The following is a 17,439-nucleotide window of genomic DNA, read 5'->3' as shown; positions in this document are numbered from 1 at the left end:
CAACAGTAAGTGGATTCAAACATGCTTGGGACAAACATAGATCTGTACTCAGATAAGAAACTTCATATGTAAAAAAAAAAAAAAAAAAAAAAAAGACCACCTGGTCTTTTTTAAGCTGTAACTCTTATATGTTTCTATGTAAGTAAATCTTCTTTAACAAGTCCTTGAACCCTAATTAACCCTTGCAGTGCTGGCAAAGCCCCATTGCAATGGATCATTTTTACGTTATCCAGAGTTGGGTCCTAGACCTTCACACTAATGGGGTGCAGGGCACCACATGTAATTCGCACAGGAATGCGAATTACATGCGGTGTCCCACACCGCATTAGTGTGAAGGTGGTCTAAAACCCAACTCTGGATAAAGTACAAATTATCCATTGATGTCTGTGTGGTGTGATTTGAGCCATAGGTTTTATATGGCTCAAATTGCATTGCATCCACACCAAAACAGGTGCAGGACCCTTTTTTTACTCGCACCTGAATCGCATCGGTGTTCCCACCCATGCAATCAGATTTTTGCCAATCGCAGTGCATTTTGCGATCTGTTTCAGGTTGTCATTAATTTAATATTGACACCCGCACCAGATCGTATGAATGTCATGCAATTGCAATGGAGTACGGGAAACACAGGATTCGCACAGTTTCCCGCACCGCATCAGTGTAAACCGAGATTTAAAGTGTTACTAAACCTAGGACCCTGCATTCACTATATCTGGTCTCCCACAGTACACAGAACATGGAAATGCAATTATTTTAGTAAATATAAACTGCTAAATACCTTTTCTCATCAGCAGTTGAAGCAGTCTTGTGACTTCTATCAGTTTCCAGCCATGCACTGGTTAAAGCTTGTAGGGGGAATATACATCTGTTCCAGGAGGATGCAGGACCTCTGACCTCTGTCTGGACAGTGCCGATTGGTCCTGTGCTGATCACATGCACTCTTCCAAGAAAAAAAAACTCTCTAGCAATACACACCAAACTGAGCATGTGCAGAGTGACTCCACACAATATATCAGGAGATAGGAGGGGGGCACTGGAAGAAGGGGAGGATCAGAAAAGCTGGGATCAAACAATGTTTTTACACAAAGCAGGGGATTAACCACTTAGGTTCCACAGTGAGAGTAACAAGCATGCTTTACTGCATATACAGACTGATTTTACTGTTGTGGGTTTAGTAACACTTTAATGATTTCTTTGTACAAGAAAGATCTTTAGGTATGTAAAAATACTGCCATGTAGTAAATCTTCAATATGTTGAAAAAAAGAAGTGGTTCAGGGGCTGCTGTTTTACTAGCATTTTTAAATAATATGGCAAATGACTTTGAGGAATGGCCAAATTTTCTCAGCCAATCCAACCCATTTCATCATCACTTGTGATAACCTGGCATCGTATGGGTTAACTCTGAAATGAGAAGCAGTATTTGTGGGTGTCAGTAGCATTCATTATCACTTGCAGAGATTTTCAGGATGGTGGAAAACCTCTTCTGCCAACGTGTGATACTGAAAGATCATTTCCCTATATATGCGGTACACTAAAATGTTAGCCAGATGGGTAGGAAAAGTCACAGTGGCCCCAGCGCTGTGTGGCTGAGATGACGATGGCAGACATTTCACCGCCTTTCATTCTTAGCCAAAGACCTGCGATTTAGAAGCAGCTTAACCCACACGGTGCTGGACCCCGGAGAGCACACAGTATCAGATAGAAAGATTAATGGCACACAACTGCAGCATTTGGTTTGTGTAGTTAATATCCTGTAGCGTATTCAGTAGGATGCCACCGTTTTATATTAAACAGTCATTTTCCAGGATTTTGTGATTGATCATGGACAGTTTTCAGAAACTATTTTGAATTAAGTTCTTAGTGCTCTAAGACCGAATTACAGAGACACCATGTCATCATAACACATTAGAGTGCAAACAAAATATTTTCATTCTTTAATCAGGTATCCCGTGTTGTATTTCTACCAAGTCGTGTTTAGCTTAGCACATGTACTAATTACATAACCATTGTTTTCCTACTCAGAAGATGACAGGTGATTCATATGTGTTTTTCTTCCACTTCCATGTTCCTTCTGATAAACAGGAGATAACGTGGGATGTTACAAGAGTGCAAATAGCGTGTAATTAGAAGATAGGATGTGTTGTAACTGACTGAAGAGGAGGGCCACCATTCATTCCTCAGTCTTATGTGGGTCTGGTCTCATGAAGGGTCATGTGGGCAGAAACCAGCAGACATTCATTTCTTTCTCAAACAGTCTGATTGTGTTTTCCTGCAAGCTAAGGTCTTATCTGCAAACTGACTCCTCCTGTTTAACCAACACAGAGGCTTGTTCCATTAACCCTTACCAAATGGATAGCTGTACTCTTCTGAGAGCATCTAGGTACGGCCAATGCTGACCTTCCCTCTTAAAATAGTAATTCCCTGGCTTTAGCTTCTAAAAGGGTGATAACATGATTCACTGTGGTGTTTGGTAGCTCTGTCTACCAGCTAGTCAAAATCATATCGGACAATGACATCTCATGTACTGTTATAATTTGTTTTATCTGAAACCTCCAGTAGGGTTGCTACATCATCCCTTCAAAACCAAACACATATTAAATACGCAGGTTCTGTGGCTGATTAACCACTTGAGCTCCAGAGGATTTACCCCCCTTAATGACCAGGCCTCTTTTTGCTACTCGCGCTGCACTAATTCAACTGATAATTGCGCGGTCATGCAATGCTGCACCCAAACGAAATTTACGTCCTTTTTTTCACACAAATAGAGCTTTCTTTCGGTGGTATTTGATCATCTGTGCGCTTTTTATTTTTCACGCTATAAACAAAAAAAGGCCAAAAATTTTGAAGAAAAACAATATTTTTTACTTTCAGCTATAAAAAATATATAGTAAACTCAAAGTTGGTTATAAATTTAGGCCAAAATGTATTCTGCTACATGTTTTTGGTAAAAAAATCCCAATAAGTGTATATTGATTGCTTTGTGTGAAAGTTATAGCGTCTACAAACTATGGTATAAATACTGCAATTTACACCATTTTTCTGCTATACAGCTCTGCGCTAGTTTAACGAACAATTGCACGGTCATGCAATACGGTACATAAATGAAATTTACATCCTTTTTTTCCCCACAAATTGAGCTTTCTTTTGGTGGTATTTGATCACCTGTGCGGTTTTTATTTTTTGCGCTATAAAAAAAAAGGCTGACAATTTTGAGGGAAAAAAAACAATATTTTGGACTTTTTGCTATAAAACATGTCCAGTAAAAAAAAATGCAAAAATCAAATTTAGTCATAAATTTCTGCTAAAATGCACTCTGCAACATGTCTTTGCTAAAAAAAAACCCCAATACGTGTAAATTAATTGGTGTACGTGAAAGTTATAGCGTTTACAAATGGCGGGAAAGATACTGGGATTTTTAGGTTTTTTTTATACCAATAATGGCGGCGATCAGTGAATTATGGCGGCGATCAGTGACTTATGGCAGCGACCAGCGACTTATGGCGGGACTGCGGGACTGCGGCGGACATTCTGACATTGGGGGGTACTGACTTGGGGTCACTGACATCCTCAAAAACACTAATACAGTGATCAGTCTCTGGCTCTGTCCTTGGGCCCCTTCTCTTCTCCATCTACACCTCCTCCCTTGGCCAACTCATACACTCTCACGGCTTCAACTACCACCTCTATGCCGACGACACACAAATCTATCTCTCAACCCCCCACCTCACCCCCTCGGTCTCCGCCCGAATCACACACCTGTTGAGCGACATATCAGACTGGATGTCGCTCCACTTCCTTAAACTGAACCTCTCCAAAACCGAGTTTCTTGTCTTCCCTCCAGCCCGGACACCACCCCCCATTGACTTCTCCATCATGTCCAACAACGCCACCATCAAACCCGCCCCGCAGGCCAGAGTACTTGGTGTCATTTTGGACTCCAACCTATCCTTCCAGCCCCAAGTCCACTCTTTAACAAACTCGTGCAGACTCCACCTCCGCAACATCGCCAAAATCCGCCCGTTCCTAACTCCAGAAACCACTAAACAGCTAATCCACTCCCTCGTCATATCACGACTCGACTACTGCAACTCCCTCCTCACTGGCCTGCCTCGCCGCTGGCTATCCCCACTTCAGTCCATCCTGAATACGGCTGCCAGACTCATTCACCTTTCCAACCGCTCCGTTTCCGCCACCCCCCTCTGCCAATCCCTCCACTGGCTTCCGATTGCGCAACGGATCAAATTCAAAATCCTAACGCTGACGTACAAAGCTGTCCACCATACTGCCCCGAACTACATCACTGACCTAATATCCAAGTACCGCCCAGCACGCACACTCCGCTCCTCACAAGACCTCCTTCTCTCTAGTTCCCTGGTCTCCTCCTCCCATGCCCGCCTCCAGGACTTCTCCAGGGTGTCACCCATCCTCTGGAACTCCCTGCCCCAACCCATCAGATTATCACCTACTCTCCTCTCCTTTAGGCGCACCCTGAAAACCCATCTCTTCAGGGAAGCCTACCCCGCCCCCTGCTAACTTGCCGACCTCCTCCACTCTTCCTACCACTCCATCCCCCACAGCTATCTCCTCCTGTGCCACCATCCCCTCCCTCCTAGATTGTAAGCTTGAAAGAGCAGGGCCCTCGATCCCCTCATGTTTTGCATTGTATTGGTATTGTTCTGTCACATGTTCTGTCCCCCTTTGTAATGTACAGCGCTGAGCGAACTATTGGCGCTTTATAAATACTGTATAATAATAATAATAATAATAATCAGTGCAAAAAGAAAAAACTGACACTGTACTAATGGCACTGGGGAGGAAGGGGTTAACTTTATTTTGCAGGGAAGGGTTATCTGAGTGAGGGGGAGTGTTTTACTAGGGGGCGGGGGTGTGTGCTGCACAGGACACCGCTGATCAAGAGAGAGAAACTCTTCTGTCTCGATCAGCTCATCCTCGAGCTGACAAGGAAGTGACAGACAGCACAGCTACTGCAGCTGTGCTCACTGTCACTGTTTACCGCCGATCGCCGGCAAACAGCCGCTAAGGACCGGCTGTGACCCGGCGACTGACATCCGCGGCGGTGATCGGCGGGACAGATAGGGCGGCGGCGCGCCTCGCGCGCGCCCCCTATTTGTTTACAAAACACACGTTTTAAAACGTGGTTTTGCCTGCCAGTGCCACCCTGCCGCCGTATTTCTACAGTGGCAGGGCGGCAAGTGGTTAAGGTGGTCATTAAACTCACTTAGTGCCTTGTGTGCATTAACTTAGCCTCAGAACCTGCATAATTAATATTTGTTTGATTTTATGATGAGGTAGCAACCCAAGCCTCCTGTATGGTGAAACTCATCACAAACTTGGCCAATTCAAAGTGAGCATATGATAAAAATAAATAAATAAGCCTCCCCTCCTTCTCTTCTGGAGTGGGCCCAGATCCTCAGTGACATCATGGCAATGGAGACCCTAGTAGCGGAAGATAGTACAGATTCCAAAAAGGTCCTTCTTGGACATGTTGCTGGGCCCTTAGTGAATCTGCGGCTTTTTGCCTCCTCATTCTACAATAACTGGTCCAGCTTATTTGCTTTCTAATTAATCTTAAGCACCTCTGGAATGTTAATAGTATGAATTCCTGCCCCTTTTGACATTTTTGTTGCTTTGAGATTGCCATGCCTGATTTCCTCCATATTTCCCCATCCTACCTGTTACTCATGTTACTGATGTGCATTGTTTATTTTTTTATTTCCTCCCTTAATGATAAGGCCTTCCCATGTTGGACTGAGCCTTTCCATTAGTCAATTGGGATGTATCACTGGCATTTACAATGGTTCAGGACTTCTTTATTGATTATGCCTTGAAGACATGTATATATGTTGCATGCCAATTTAGTTGTCTCTGCTAACAACATTTATTGAACATCCAAAAATGTTCTTGAATTTTCTTGAATAAAAAGTTAAAAATACATAAGCAGTTATTTTAGTGAAAGCTGCATGTCAAAACAATCTGGAGATCCACAGATATAGACAGCCTAAGGTAGAACTAAAGACAAACATTTTTTCTTTCATTTTGGATAGTGAGATAGTGAGAGTTATAGAGTTGGAGTAATTGAGATTTATAACCTCTGTCAGGTTTTTTGTGTGGGTTTTTTGCCACCTGTGTCCCATTGAGGAAATTCCTCCTTCCCATATTCAAAACAGGAAGTAAGAGGAAAACTCTCCAAAGTAAGGGAATCCTAAGATGTCACCAGGATCACCAGATCTAGTGTTCCCTTTGGAAGATTTCCACTCTTTTCCTGTTCTGGTGACAGCTCAAAATTTGGGATTATATACTTACTTATACTTACAACACCAATTTTAAGACATACTTTTCAAGAAAAGTTGGACATCGCGAGGAAAGGTCTGCCAACCCCAAAGCTAGAAAGCCTGTCCCAGCCAGGGAATGGGTTTGTCTGCCACTTTTAATTCAGTAACTATGACCAGTACTCTTGGCTCAAAGCCTCTGAGAAGCACTACAAACTGTATTGCTGGGAATGCCTGTTGTTTGTAGTTCATCAACTTGGTGTTTGGAGCCACACTGGCAATGATTGTCAATGTATGAGATACCTGTCTGTGATGCAACGCCCTATTATACTGTGTGTCTGTATAATATTGATGGTTTCTGTAGCCATGGTGTCATAATTATGGTATTCAGAGATGGAATGATTGAAGTTGAACACCACTGAAGGCCTAGGTGTGAAATGCACAGCTTGCCATTGTCTCCTATTAATCAGGAAGGTGTGAGAAGTGGTGCTGGAAGGAGAACAAGCTTTCTAGATGAATTAATGGAGAAGATTTACTAAGGGAGTACAGAATGTTCACTTGGAAAAGTATATGCTGTAAGGTGAATGATGTCGTAGATTTGTGAATAAGGGGAAGATGTATTAACTTCAGCCATCAAGATAAAATCCTATTTTGTTAAATTTTCTTTCTACATGATTGGGTATTCAAAGTGAGCACAGTTTCAACATTTACTAAACTAGATGATCATTTGCTTTGCAAAGTGAACATGTACTTTGCTAAGTGAACAGCTTCTACTCATTTGGCAAATCAACCTCACAATTTGCACATTAGTGTTCCATAGGTTTAGAGGTTCTTGAGCTGTTCAAGAAGAAGGCTGAACTTTTTGCGATCCATTTTTCTTTGTCTCCCCACCCAAGTATGTACTCTTTTACTGTACTTCAAATTTTGTTGTAGTCATTGCTGGACATTTCCTTTTTTTGTATAAAACCTAATAAATACAGATTGAACACAGAGTTTCAAAAAACGATAAAAATAGCATAATACTAAAGAAGAAAGCTGAGCATTAGTGATACGTCATTACATCCCAGTGATAGATTATAGTTTTATCTTATCGCAGGTTTGCTTTAAAGCAGTTGTTTATCATTTCTGATAATTAATACCAGAAATATGCTTTCAAATTCTGTGTACATTGATGTATAGTCATCTTGTATGGCATAACCCCTTGCAAGTTTGAAGTTAGCGTTTCAGACTTTAATAGAATGAATGAATTTTGCATGCCTTCCATTTACTTTTTTACCAGGCAGGAAGATATAACCAGGTACAGATCCGTTTAGCTGCCATTGCTAAATCAAATCAGATGATTCCTGATCTCATTATGTCTTCAAAGAGGTGTGGTTGTGCATGGTTATTTCAAAAATAACTTTACAGCAACTTGGTCAGGGGGCCAAAGAAGAGAATAAAATCCAATCAAGATAACAGGAAGAAATCTTCCAGACATAAAAGGTGAGACAAATATCTATGAAATGTCTAAGGCAAGCAGACTGCACTGGGGGGAAAGTAAGTTAATTAGAACAAGACACAATTGTCCAGCCATGTAAAATACACTGTGTCCAAAGTGAAACATATTATTGCATTAATAGCTTAAATATGGAAGCAACAAGCAAAATTGAGTTACTTTGCAGTGATGGGAATGCATACGCTGTAGCTGTGTCCATAGGGTACTGTACTAGGCCACTCATGCCTGCTAATATTGTCATGTACAGCATATTGATACTGTATAGGGAATATTTGCAAGTGGTAACAATGACATTACCAAGTACGCTGTATGTTGAGTGTGCTGGAAAATATTTGTCATCAGCCCTTCTTTTTAGTTTTAATTAAAATGGAATATAATTTTTAGTGTGTCCTGAAATACAAATCTATCCCAAAAAAGGTCTTGCCACCAGGGTCGTCTTATCGCACGGGCACCTCTAGGCACTGAATTCCCCCCCCCCCCTCCAGCAGGAGGGAAGAACATGTGCATGTGGATAGAGCAGGTGATCAGTCCGCAGGTGGGGGAAATAACTGGAACCAACTTTTGTAGCTCACCCTGCAGCAACTGAAAGCTGGCATCACCTCCTCCTTCCTGCCGGCTTTCAACTGCTGCAGGGTGAGCCACAAAAGATTAGTTCCAGTTATTTCCCCCACTTGCCTCACTAATCAGATTCCCCCTGCTGCCTGCCCCCCTCTGTGTGATTCCCCCCGTGTGATTTCCCCCCCTTCCGTCACACACAGTGCTCCTGACTTCCAGCATCTCCTCCCACTGGCAGCAGCTGCATGCACACAGGGGGTGTTTCAGGTTGGAGAATGAGGGCACAGTGAGTGATCGGTCGCAGAGGCGTAGCTGGGGGGGGGGGGCAGGGGGGTACATATGTAACCCGGGCGCCAAGGTACAGGGGCGCCAAAATGAGGCTTGCAACGTTACATTATTATACAGCCTGTCAAACGCCTTCCGTTTGCTGTGCATGATTACAGGACTGGAGGAGGAGAGTGAGAGGAGTGGGAGCAGAGCCAAGACTGCGGGCCAAACTGTACAACACAGGGCACTGACTTCACCCCACCAACAAATAGGAGCTGGGCTGTCACCAGAACAGGAAAAGAGTGGAAATCTTCCTCCAATCCAACCTGGTGTCGGTCTCCAGGGGAAAGCGTCCCTAGCAGCGGCAGGCAGGACAGAGGAGATGGAGCCCGCCAGTGCCTGGGTTATGGAGCGGTCATGGGGGCAAGCAGGGAGAACTGCCTCTGCACACAATGGTCGGGACAATAGCACACTGCTAACGTCTAATTAGAGGTGTCAGGGATTACCAGTGACACCAGATGACACCCCCCCCCCCCCCCCCCGCAGAGGGGACACTTCACACCCCAGATAAACATCACTAACTGTTCATTCACAAGTTGTTGCTGTCACCTTTGTCATTTGATGGCTCCTGATAAGGAGGACATTGAGCGCCAAGGAGGGAGGGAGGGTGAAGCGATCATTGCAGCACCTACTGATCTACCTGGATGGGGTCAGGGGGTTCTAAAAGAGGGGGGGACATTGCTTCATCTAATCCACACCGATGCTCACCCAGACCCTTAGAATTAAATGTTTGTGGTATACCATGATGAAAGGTATTCAGAAGGTATGCTTCTCAAAATGCATTTAATTCACAATCAAGCACCACAGATCCTATAGAATAAAACAGTGCAGGGTTTGCAGTATACATGTGATTAAAAGGGGAGGGGGCTGGGGCGCCAATTTTATAGTTTGTCCCCGGGCGCAAAATATCCTAGCTACGCCTCTGATCGGTTGTGGTCACTCACTGTATTTATTAATCACTAAAGCATAGTAAACTGTATTTACTATGCTTCAGTTTATGAACTAACAGGAGCCTCTGTCTCCTGTTTATTTATCTGCTCTGCAGAAAGGAACTGGGGAGTGTGTTTGCTCAGTCTTTTTCTCTGTCTTGAAAGGGAGACTTCAGGGGTCTGTTTAGACCCCTGATATCTCACCAAAGACGACCCCCAAACAATGATGTGAGAAAACATGTAAAAAATAATATTTAAAATATTGCAAGATTATTTAAAAAATGTAAAAAATTTGACTAAAATGTCTAATTAGACTAAAAAGCCACGCCCAATATGTAGTATAATTTAGTCACACATACTGTTTGCCACAGCATGAGTAGTGCTTCCCAGATCTTCCTTTCTTTGATAAGGGCCCCCAAGCATTACTTTGCCCAGAGGTCCATGATGCTGTTAAGGTTGCACTGCTTGACACGGTCAGCAGTCATGAGGGGCATGAATTAAAAAATAATAATGAAGCACTCAAATCAAATCCCACTATCCCTTAATCAAAAATCTATATAAATCCTAGTGTCAATCAGTAACAGTCATGGTGGGCAAGCTGAAAAATTCAGTAAACTGTGTACAGCCTACATTGGGCACATCAAGTATGGCACCAAGAAATTTCACACCTAAAGAAGAATATAATAAAACACTGAAAATCAAATTATCATAATTGAAAATATAGGTTTCAACTAAATTTAAAGTATAATACTAACTTACTCAACTTGAACCAAGGATCTAAAGCTGGGCACAGCCACTACAGGGTAATCAAATTATGTCTTCAGGCATCTGTGCCAGCCATTTATTTTTAGGCCTATTGAACAGGATATGGAGCTGCTTTGAAGATACCTCTGATGCCAGTTTATCTGGGAGAAATATTGGCGATAAGCTTTTCTGACCTGCCCCATCACTATTTCCCCTTATTGAGCATTGCCCAGCTGTATCTATCGGCATTCAATAGACAATCTCAATCTAGTTCATCAGATTGTCAACTAATGTCCCTGGACAACATACTGTAACTGTGAAAATCAACTTACATTTTAATAACAATCCTTAAACTAAACCTAAACTTAATCCTTAACTTGTGTCCAATCCCTAATTCATAAGCCAGCCATAGACAGATTGGGGTTTATTTACTAAAGCTGGAGAGTCCAAAATCAGACTCCCTTCTGCATAGAAACCAATCAGCTTCTAACCTCAGCTTGTTCAATGAAGCTTTGGCAATGAAACCTGGAAGCTGATTGGTTTCTATGCAGAAGGGAGTCTGATTTTGGACTCTCCAGCTTTAGTAAATAAACCCCATTGAGTCTTGACTGGTTCAGCAGGGAAAGGCTAAGATTTAGTCCCTGTATGGGCAGGCTGGTTGTACTGAAATTGACCAATTTATTGACTTCAGTACAACCAGCCTGTCAGATTTTTTTTCATGCGATCACTGCTGGTGGCTATAGCTGTCACCAGTGATCATTGTTTTCTAACAGCAGGGAAGGCTCCCAGCTGGCAGAATACAGTAGCGCTGCAGGAGGGATTTGCCCTTCAACACTGTTTCAGCAATTTTCTTTCCTGCAACTGTGGTGGAAGAAAAGAAAATTGTGTCATCTATGGGCTGCTTTAGTTTCTCAAGATTTCTTTGAAAGGGATCAGCTTGTTGTGAATAATATTACTATATTTGCCCATTGCATATATCAGATTTTGCTTCTTGCTTTGCAATACAACACAATGGTTGTGCTTCCCTAATCCTGCTTTCTGAAACCAGTGAGCTCCTTAGGTGACTGTTATCTCAGTCCAACTTTTAAGCAGAGTGGTAGCACTGTGCCAATAAGAACTCCCTTTGGTGGTTAATCTACAAATTTACATGTAATACAATACCATCAATTCTGAAAGAACACGCAAGTAACAATGTGAAAGTCACATTAAGTAATTAAAGCAGAACTCCATATAAAAACAAATAGCTCAATAAAAGATAAAATAACAAAAAAAGTTTTTGCTGCATTATTCATTTCTTTTGATCAACCTGCTGGTTGAGCGAAAGAAAATGAATCATGTATAAGCCTGCCTTAGGCTGGCCATACAATATACAATTTTCTTTTAGATTGACCAAAACCATATAATATGAGGTCAATCCTAAACACTTTCAATTTATATGCAATAAGGCAGGCCCTTGCACTACATAATGGAAGGTAACTATAAAGGAAATCGAATAAGAAAATTGTATAATGTATGGCCATATTTCGGTTAGGTCGGAGTAAAGGGGTAAAAGCGATAAGTGCGCCTATCCTTTAATGTAAACACTGCAATAATACCTCAGAATGTATGTTCACTGAAAGTACACCATACCTTACAATAAAGAAAGATACTATACCTTATTTTATCCAAATCTATAGGTCACATATCTGGTCATTGACTTCATAATCAGCCTGCAAGTGATTTCACTGTTCTATTGTGTTCCTTTAGCAGATGTAACCATATTTTAAGAACATTTCTGACTATTGTTTTTTTGTAAATCAATTATTTCATGTTTGCAGGCTGCTGCATGGTTGAGTTTTGTCAATCAATGTGAGTCTGTCTTGGACAAGAAAAACAATACCTAATCAGTCACTAGTGACCACACGTTCAAACGTAATTCTATCTGTGCAGGAAAATAGAGTATGGCTGTCTATTCCCATGTTCTTCATACATCAGTGTATGTCAGCTTTCCCAACAAGCGAGTGTATCACATCTCTCAAAACCATCCTTCTATAATGGGGTTGTCTGTGTTCTATGTAAAATAAACAATTGTGTCAGTCTTAGACTGTGATAGAGACATTTTGGGTAGCAAACCTCCAAGATGGTAACTATAGGGCTGATTTACTAAAACCAGAGAGTAAAAAATCTGGTGGAGCTAAGCATGGGGGCCAATCAGCTTCTAACTTCAGCTTGTTCAGTTTAGCTTTGACAAAAAACTGAAAGCTGAATAATTTCTATGCAGAGCTGCTCCAGATTTTGCACTCTCCAGTTTTAGTAAATCAACCCCTATATTCTGTTCCCACTGGTATTTACTTAGTTGAGGGAGCTCATCCAAATATTTAATAAGTTGATTTGTATATAGGTGTGATATTAGGTCAATTTTGATTCTTTCTTTCTTTTCTTTATTTTAACCTGGGTTTCGTCAGCAAAGTGTAATTGTAGTTATACACTATATTGCCAAAAGTACTGGTACGCCTGCCTTTACACGCACATGAACTTTAATGGCATCCCAGTCTTAGTCTGTAGGGTTCAATATTGAGTTGGCCCACCTTTTGCAGCTATAACAGCTTCAACTCTTCTGGGAAGGCTGTCCACAACGTTTAGGAGTGTGTCATTGGGAATGTTTGACCATTTTCCAGGACAGCATGTTGAAGTCAGGCACTAATGTTGGACGAGAAGGCCTGGCTCGCAGTCTCTGCTCTAATTCATCCCAAAGGTATTCTATCGGGTTGAGGTCAGGACTCTGTGCAGGCCAGTCAAGTTCCTCCACCCCAAATTCACTCATCCATGTCTTTATGGACCTTGCTTTGTGCACTGGTGTGCAGTCCTGTTGGAACAGGAAGGGACCATCCCAAAACTGTTCCCAAAAGGTGGGAGCATGAAATTGTTCAAAATGTCTTGGTATGCTGACACCTTAAGAGTTCCCTTCAATGGAACTAATGGGCCAAGCCCAACCCCTGAAAAACAACCCCACACCATAATTCCCCCTCAACCAAACTGTACACTTGATACAATGCAGTCAGGCAAGTACCGTTCTCTTGGCAACCACTAAACCCAAACACGTCCATTGGATTGCTAGACAGAGAAGTGTGATTCATCACTCCAGAGAACAAGTCTCCACTGCTCTAGAGTTCAGTGGTGGCATGCTTTACACCACTGCATCTGACGCTTTGCATTGCACTTGGTGATGTAAGGCTTGGATGCAACTGCTCGGCCATGCAAACCCATTCCATGAAGCTCTCTATGCACTGTCGTTGTGCAAATCTGAAGGTCACACAAAGTTTGGAGGTCTTTAGCTATTGACTGCAGTGCAAACACTTGGCGACTTCTGAGCACTGTGCGCTTCAGCATGTGCAGACCCCACTCTGTCATTTTATGTGGTCTACCACTTCGTGACTGAGTTTCTGTTGTTCCCAGTTGCTTCCACTTTGTTATAATACCACCAACAGTTGACTGTGGAATATTTAGTAGCAAGGAAATTTCGCGGATAGACTTATTGCACAGGTGACAACCTATCACAGTACCACGCTTGAATTCATTGAGCTACTGAGAGTGACCTATTGTTTCACAAATGTTTGTAGATGCAGCCTGCAAGCCTAGGTGCTTGATTTTATACACCTGTGGCCATGGAGGTGATTGGAACACCTGAATCCAATAATTTACAGGGGTGTCCCAATACTTCTGGCAAAATAGTGTAGATAGAAGGATTTACTACTGAGTTCAAACTCAGTTTGCAATTGGTCAAATGGTTTCAGGATAAGGTTCTGTACAACACAGATACCATGTTACTCTTGGCCTACTGTCACTGAGGAAATATGCTAAGCCTAAACAACACAGTGGGGTTGATTTACTAAAACTGCAGAGTGCAAAATCTGGTGCAACTCTACATATAAACCAAACAGCTTCCAGGTTTTTTTAATCAAAGCATAATTAAACAAGATCCCCGGCCCACAGTCACAAAAGGGCTCAGGAGGGTGCAGGGGCTGCTCATTTAATAACATGTTACATATTGCACTCTGGTCACAGGTTTAACATGTTATGAAAGGTGACCCCCTTTTATTTAGGAAATGTGACTTAGTGATATTTCAACTAGGTGTAAAAAATAGTGTTAAGCTCCAGTGTCCAGTGCTGTAAGGCAGTTTATCACACTCAGCCAAATTATGGTATGGCTCAGCTGAAAAATTCTACCTAATACAAAACCACTGTGGTTTTAAACAAGTGTTCAGCAATCTACATGTAATGCTGGAACAAGATAAAAAAGTAATTTGGGCTTACTGTACTTGCACATTATGTATCTTAGAGAACAGTACCGGACATAGGCTGCAAATTCATGGACCTAGAGTTATATGCAGTTTCCTTCAGGTGATTGGACGCTGCCAAAGCTTTTGGACATGCCTCCCCCTCCACCTTGGGAGTACACATAAAACCATTTCCCTCTCCATGAGACCTCAGTTTTCTAATCAAGCAATGCAAAGTAATGCCAGAACAGAGGGGAGGGTGGTCTGTGTTCTGTACCATACAGATTTTACAGGCAAGACAAAAACTGTAGCTGCTGACTTTTAAAATACAGACACTTACTTGTCCCTCGGTCCAGCGGTGTCCTCACCACCACTGGTTTCACTGGCCGTCTTCTCTCCCCAGCTCCGGCATCTTCAGTGTGGGCACCCGGCTGTGACATCCTGCAGCTTCCCAGCTGGGTGCCCACTGTGCATGCGTGAGCAGCACTGCGATTCTGTGAATGGCCCCGTAGTCTTCTGGTTCCTATCATGTGTCTCAGAAGACTAAGGGGAGGACAACTTCCGCTTCCGATTGCCTTAGGCAATCACAGCGAAAGTGGGAGCGGGTACCTGTCAAACTCAGGTACCCGCTCCCCAAAGGTGCTAATTCTTAATGGGGAGTGGAGGACAAAGGCCTAGAGTGGAACTTCCCTTTTGGGTGGAGCTCCGCTTTAATCGTACAGTAAAAACACAGTGGTGGGCAACAAGAGAGTAATCAGAATTGTGCTAACAAGACCAACAAAATCGAGAAACAGTCAAAGGCCCAAGTCAGAGTGCCACTGTGGCCGAAAGCTTCATTCACAGAGGCCTGAATATCCACCTGGCAGAACATGAAATGGCCTTAGAAAGCTGAGCATCGTATGCTTGATGGTAGAATACCCAGGTGTATAAGTTCTAAATGAGGAAAGAAAAAACAGAGGGAGCACAGGCCTAGTGCATTACCATAAAAAATGTTTAATAAAAAATAAAGTAGGTGTTGTACTCACAAATGACAATATAGTCAAGGCACATCTAAAGAACAGCTGGGTTAACACCACGCTGAGTAACAGTCCGCAATAGGGAGTGTAGACATCCAATAGGCTGACGCGTTTCGAGGACACAGTGGCTCTGATAGGGATGTCTACACTCCCTATTGCGGACTGTTTCTGGAACAGGACACTTTTTAGTAAATTCTTTCTCCAATGGATACAGCTCTGCAATAATTTTCAGAGGGCTGAAAACCTAAACCTAATTGTCATAAATTACCCATTCTATTTATTCAGGAATGGGGAATGTCTTTTAAGTCTTTGCAGGTCTCTTAGTACCCAGAGGGACCTCGTGAGACTAAGGAGAATCAGGTGTGACTATACCGAGGCTTTTGCGCACAGCAGAAATAAGCATATATAAAATAGCAAGCATACTACATGAAGCCATGACATCAGGTGTATGGGTGGGGGCTACATAGTTACATAGTTAGTCTGGCTGAAAAAAGACAAAAGTCCATTCAGTTCAACCATTAAAAAAAACAACAATATAATCCTATACGCACAGTTGATCCAGAGGAAGGCAAAAAAGCTCAGCAAAGCATGATCCAGTTTGCTCCTGCAGGTGAATAAATTCCTTCCTGATCCCCCGAGAGGCAATCGGATATTCCCTGGATCAACTTTACCTGTACATGTTAGTATCCAGTTATATTCTGTGTATCTAAGAAACAATCCAGGCCTTTTTTAAAGCAATCCACTGAGCTGGCCAGAACAAACTCTTGAGGGAGTCCATTCTACATTTTCACAGCTCTCACTGTGAAGAAATCTTTCCGTGTTTGGAGAATACATTTATTTTCCTCCAGACATAAAGAGTGCCCCCTTGTCCTCTGTGATGACCTCAGGGTGAATAGCTCTATACCGAGTTCACTATATGAACCACTGATGTATTTATACATGGTGATCATATCCCCCCTTAATCTCCTCTTCTCAAGAGAGAATAAATTCAGTTCCTCTAATCTTTCCTCATAGCTGATCTCCTCCATGCCTCGTATCAGTTTGATTGCCCTTCTCTGTACATTCTCCAGTTCCCCAATGTTCTTTTTGTGAATTGGTGCCCAAAATTGAACTGCATATTCCAGATGAGGTATTACTAATGATTTGTACAGGGGTAAAATTATATCTCTCTCTCTGGAGTCTATACCTCTTTTAATACAAGAGAGGATTTTGCTCGCTTTAGAAACCGCAGCTTGGCATTGCATGCCATTATTAAGCTTCTGATCTACCAGAACTCCCAGATCCTTCTCCACCATTGATTCCCCCAGCTGTACTCCCCCTAGTATGTATGATGCATGCATATTCTTAGTCCCCAAGTGCATAACATTACATTTATCAACCTTAAACCTCATTTGCCCAATTAAACAGTGCATTGAGGTCAACTTGTAAGTTGAAGACATCCTGTAAGGACGTTATTCCACTGCACAGCTTGGTGTCATCTGCAAAGACTGAAATGGGATTTTTAATCCAAGACCCTATATTGTTTATAAATATATTAAAAAGTAAGGGTCCCAACACTGAACCTTGGGGTACACCACTGACAACCCTAGACCATGCAGAGTATGACTCATTAACCACTACTCTTTGAATACAATCTTTTAGCCAGTTTTCTCCCATTTACATACAGATTTTTCCAAGCCCGTAAACTTTACACATTAGCCGTGAGTGGGGAACTGTGTCAAACACTTTTGCAAAATCCAAGTATACCACGTCCACCACCACCCCTCTGTCCAAGGTTTTGCTCACCTCCTCATAAAAAGAAATCAGATTTGACAACTTCCGTCTTT

This window comes from Staurois parvus, unplaced genomic scaffold (genome assembly GCF_062004578.1).
Source record: "Staurois parvus isolate SC_StPar_1 unplaced genomic scaffold, SC_StPar_1.0 ptg000634l, whole genome shotgun sequence".
NCBI classification, from domain to species: domain Eukaryota; kingdom Metazoa; phylum Chordata; class Amphibia; order Anura; family Ranidae; genus Staurois; species Staurois parvus.
Note: the sequence above shows the minus strand (reverse complement) of the source record.